Genomic DNA, 6,000 nt, shown 5'->3' on the forward strand with positions numbered 1-6,000 from the left:
TTGCCCTCACAGATTCCTGCAGTTAAGCTTGGATGTACTTTTACATTCCAATAAAGATCATAGATGACATGCCTCTGAACTGAAGTATGACTTGTTGTACCATTACAATACTTATAGGCAACTAGTCATCATATCTTCCACTCCACGAAACACATGTTAATGCTCAGTAGTACACATATATGGTGCTTTAATGTATATGCATTGTACTAAAATGCGTTCATTTTCAATGGGCATATATACGGCTCAAATGGGAAGCCTAGTGCGTCCCAAATTTTTCAACATTAACATTTTAATATAACATTATAGTCATTGGCCATTAGAAAAATGTTTTTTGAGGAGGTGGAGTGCACAATAGGCCCCTGTGGTGTGGCCTAAGCTTTTGTCCTTAATGGCACTTTTTCCCCTACATTACTTTTACTTGTATACTTTAAGTAGTTTTGAAACCAGTACTTTTACACTTTTACTTGAGTAAAAAGCTTGAGTTGATACTTCAACTTCTACAGAAGTATTTTTAAACCCTAGTATCTATACTTCTACTTGAGTAATGAATGTGAATAATTTTGACGCGATCAGCTGGTGATCAAAATAAAAGCTCAAGGATTTATCTTTTAAAAAGAAATTAGTACAAAAGTGTTGTCATTTCCATATACTGTTGTGTAAAGTTAGTAACTAATAAAAATTGTCATTTATTTTAGAGTGCATTTGTTACAATATATGGAAATTACTGTCATGAATAATTCTATAATATTAAAACATATTATTATTTTATTAATAATTGTTTGGCATCCTAAAACACAATGTAGACTGAGACTTTATATCACAACTATAAAGATGTTTGAGCCCTCTTTAATGTCCAGGTACAAGTCAATGCTGTTTCTTTGTTCAATCTGCATACTGTATGGGCTTAAGCTCTTAAGTTTTGAGCTCTCAAAGTGCACCAGACTGATGCATTTAACCTTAAATGGGGGGGGGGCATGCCCAACAAACTTTTACAAATTACAGTGCCAAATAATGTACATTTTCTCAACAACAATACTACAACAAAAGCTCCTTTCATGTCAGTAAAGCTGTTAACATAAAATTAAAATGTCTTTGGACAAATATTGATTTTGATCCGCCCCTGCAGATATGTATGCATCATATTTTAAAAACCAATAAATGAACAGCCTTGTATTGGACATGTGCCAAAAAAAAAAAAAAAAAGATAATTTGTATAACATTTTTGTAATTTGCACAGAAGCTCTGATGAAAATAGTTCCCCCTTTGAGTAGTTTTACAGGAACTGAATGATTTGGCAGAATCAGAGAGATTAAACTGTATATGTTACCCATGATGGACAACATGAATGATTATTCATTTGACACACACCAGTGGCGATTTCTTTAAGACTGCAAGGGAAGCTCGGCTTCCCTTATAATGTCACAAAATTAATGGTCAAATATGTACTATTGTATTAACATTTTATTGACTAAAAATGCGTTAGAAAACGTTCATCTCAAAGACTCGTTCAGAATCAGTTACATATAGCAGGTCGGCTGACTCGATTCCTTCTCATACATTCCCGCAGCGTCACAGTGCATTTCCCTATTGAAGCCCAGCGTCCATTGACTTCAATGGGGCTGCTATGAACGGTTTTTTTCAGCGTTTCGAAACTAGACGGTCATTGGATAAACGCTGCGATTATGTCCCGCCCACTGCGGAACAAAAAGGGGCGGTTCCCAACTTTGGGGTGTTGTCACACGGGAATAGGTGTTTTTCAACCTCTTTACCTGATTTGCTCAAATCGAGTGGGAGATTTCCGGAAAAACAACAAGAGATATGTGTTGTATATGAATGTAAGTGTATTGTTTAAGTTGTTTAACAGTTGTTTAACGTTTCTTTTATGTGAATATGCTTGCTAGCTCGTTGTAAAAAGCTCCAAGCAATCTTCCACTCACTTCTAGCGATAACTATTATTAGATAACATTCGCTATTCTATTTGATTTGTTAGTCACTTGGTTTGTTTTAGTTTTGCCATTAGGTTGTGGCTACAGTGTCTGTGGTCAATAAAATAATTATAGTTAATTATAATTATAGTTTAGTCTTCAGAGTCATCATTTCAGGTTAACAATTTTTTTTTTTTTAAAGTTTACACAAGGTCAGTAAGTCAGTAGTCTTATTAATGCATATAAAGCTTATACTTATACAGTATACGCTGAGGCAGTCATGTGTTTCTGTGGTTGATAGCCTATAAAAAACAAACACTTAAAATTAAAGTTAATTATAGCACAAGCACTGTCTAGCCTACGTATTCTCTCTGCTTGTCTTGATATAGTGCAGTGGTTATGTCATTTTAATATTATATATATAATATATATAATACTATAGCTTTTATGACGAAGGTTTACATTATGCACGTGAAATTTGGCATGCGAGAGATTAAATAAAATAGGCTGTTGATCGCGTGCCTGCTCTTCTGCGTTATTCATATTGAAGAGCATCAATTATTAAACAAGACTTGTAGCACAAGAAGGATCTAGCCTTAAGAAACTATTTGAGGTGAAAAAGGTGAGGTGAAAAAATACCGTAGTAATTTATAGTAAATACTATAGTGTTTTTGAACCATACTTGAATTAATTTGTTGTGGTAATTCTATAGGCTATTGCTTTGGTAATATAACAACTATAGTAATATAAACAAATTACGTTACCCAATACTGTACTAAGTTTTCTTTAAACTATATTATACTACAATACACGCAGTTAACTGTAGTAAAAACTAAAGTACTACAGCCTATGCTGTAATTAACAAAGTGTTGTAAATACTATAATATACAGTATATTTACTGGTTCAAAAACACTATTTACTATCAATTACTATAGTATTTTTACACCCCATGTCCAACCAAATGACGCCGATTGGATAAGTTCAGACAAATGACTATTTGTCTATGTAAAATATATAGCCATTGTGACAAAATTACATCCCGTGTCATTATAATTCGTAGGCTAGTTTATGCAAAATAACAATAATAAAATAAATAAATAACTAGCACTAAAAAAACGGAGTAGGCTCATAAAACTTGCATAAATCATATATTTCGCCATCTCGAGCTATAAGCTACAGGTCCTGTAAAATAGTTCATACTCTTCAAAATAAATGAATGTATTATAGTAAAATGTTTCCATATATCTAGGCAGGCACTCGGGAAAAACGCATAGTTTCCCTGTTACGGAAGTCAAGCATGCAGCAATATTTTATTTATTTTTCATTATCTCGACATAATTGTTTCTCGGGATCTAAACATTAAAAAAGTAGTTGTAATCATAAGAAAACAAGAAAAAAATAAAAATAATAATGAATGGCCTTTCGTACTTTAAAAAAAACGCATATCCCGGCTTCCGTACTTTTTTGGTTGGATCGTTATAAACACCTCTCTCAGTTAGAAAACACCCCAAAATTGGGAGACGCCCTTCTTTTGTTCCGCAGAGACCTATACTTGACTCTGGGGGTGAATGGGGAGTGGGCTGGCCCGGACTCCGAGCTTCTGCGTGATGATTGGAGGGTCTGTCGAAAGACTGCATCTCCTTTTGACTGACAGCGATTCTGTACTATAAGGAATCACTGAAGCTATTCGCGCTCAGTCCCATCGCGGATTTCTCAAGTTCAGTCGAAATAAAAACTGCTGCAACCTATTTCTTTGATATTTGCTTGGCGAAATTGCTTGATTTTCATCATACATTTCACACAATTATACACCACATTCCTTGTTTCAGTTTTACAGAGTTTAATATTTTTTTTTTAGATCGTCCATTCATTCATTCATTCCTTCATTCATTCATTCATTCATTCATTCATTCATTAAGCAGCCTAGCTCTGCTGGCCATTGAGAGGACACTGGTCAAGTCACTTGAAAAGACTCCTAGTTGGTACGACAGGGTCACAGACCATTTTCTTGAAAAGGAACGTAGGGCAGAATTTACTTTTAAATAAATAGACAATTTTATGATTTTTAGGCCGAAAATGAGCTTCCCCTCTCTGACAGACCAGTAGCCGCCACTGACACACACCTACCAGCCAAATAAATCTATCAAACTAAAGGTGCTTAGTAAACCTCCATCTGTGTGTGTCATGTGATGTGATGTGATGAAACGGTGGGATGGACGGTTCACTCCCATGTTTAGAGGTGGATACAGTGTTGCTATAAATAGCCGGATCATTTTATCACTGATCATATCGTCAGTTTTAGTGAACTGACCGCAGGTTTATATGCGGCTGTTCAAAGTGTGTGTAACACTTCAATTTACAGTGTCCTTGTTACACATTACATGTAGTTACTATAGTAATTACTATAAATGTATAAATTTAACAATACTTTATATTATATTGGTTTACAGAGGTATTTTATATTATCAAACCTAAGAAATCACCCATGCACGACTGTGTTTGATGACTTTTCAGGGTGTTCAGATGAACTCATTTTGTCAAATGAAGTGAACTTCAGTGAACACTGGAGAGACCCTGTTAGTCAGAGCGCAGCTGTTTTAGAGATATTTTAGATGTTTCAGATACACTACTGTTAAACTATGTTGATTTTATAAAGTTTCCAGTTGTCTTGTAAGAGGTTGAGATATTTCAGATGGCGTGGATGTGATGTGATTCAAATACACGAGTTATCACTTACTGTAAGCCAGGGGCGACGCTAGGGGTGGGCTAAGGGGGCTGGAGCCCCTTTCAGGTTTGAGGTTTCTTAACAGTGCTCTCAAAATATCATTTTTGTAAACATATCTCTCTATTAAAATATGTTAAACAGTTCAATATCACTTTTCGCCAGTATTCATTATAGGCATCCATACACCGGCAGCGCTTTCTCTCTCTTGTCTTTAACATATTTTAATTTGCATACTGTATACAGGGCGGAGCCATACAGTGTAAACATCCAGGGCTTAGCCCAAATCAATATTTGTCCAAAGACATTTTAATTTTATGTTAACAGCTTTACTGACATGAAAGGAGCTTTTGTTGTAGTATTGTTGTTGAGAAAATGTACATTATTTGGCACTGTAATTTGTAAAAGTTTGTTGGGTGTACCTCCTCTAGGGGGTCTGGGGGCATTCCCCCCCTTAAGAAAATTTTGTACATTTTAAGGTTAAATGCATCAATCTGGTGCACTTTGAGAGCTCAAAACTTAAGAGCTTAAGCCCACAGTATGCAAATTGAACAAAGAAACAGCATTGATTTGTACCTGGACATTAAAGAGGGCTCAAACATCTTTATAGTTGTGACATAAAGTCTCAGTCTACATTGTGTTTTAGGATGCCAGACAATTATTAATAAAATTTTAATACTTAATCACTGTATTTTGCTGTTTTATAAAGGCACAAAGTCATATCACGGTTTCGATTTCAGTTCGTTGGTAAAATACAACTTAGAGACCATTTAAGCTTTGTATGTTTTAAATTTTCGGTTTATGATGAAACGGTGGCGGCGGCACAGGGTCATTGGAAAACACTGAATGAATGTTAAGCTGACAATGGTGCTAAAGTTGTCATATCAGCTGTTCATATCATAACAAAAACCCTTCAACCGGACCGAACGAGAGTCTCGAGGCCTGCCTCTGCTCTGAGTGAGTGACAGGAGGCGTGTCTGTGTTCAGCTGCGGTGTGCGTGAACGCGCTGTTGGAGAGAAGAGAGAGAAAGCGCTGCCAGTGTATGGATGCCTATGATGAATACTGTAGAAAAGCGATATTGAATTGTTTAACATATTTTAATAGAGAGATACGTTTAGAAAAATGATATTTTGAGAGCACTGTTAAGAAACCTCAAATCTGAAAGATTCGGGGCTTTTGGGAAAACATTCGGGGCTCTAGCCCCCTTAGCCCACCCCTAGCGCCGCCCCTCGGCTGTCACGCCATTTACTTTCGCGACCTGGTCAGTGGTCAAGCAGAATCGGATCTGTGAGACTGTGCGTTCATTTTGTCTTCTGGGAACCAGCAATGTGTGAAAAATTAAGGCAAGATG

This window comes from Megalobrama amblycephala, linkage group LG17 (genome assembly GCF_018812025.1).
Source record: "Megalobrama amblycephala isolate DHTTF-2021 linkage group LG17, ASM1881202v1, whole genome shotgun sequence".
Lineage (NCBI taxonomy): Eukaryota > Metazoa > Chordata > Actinopteri > Cypriniformes > Xenocyprididae > Megalobrama > Megalobrama amblycephala.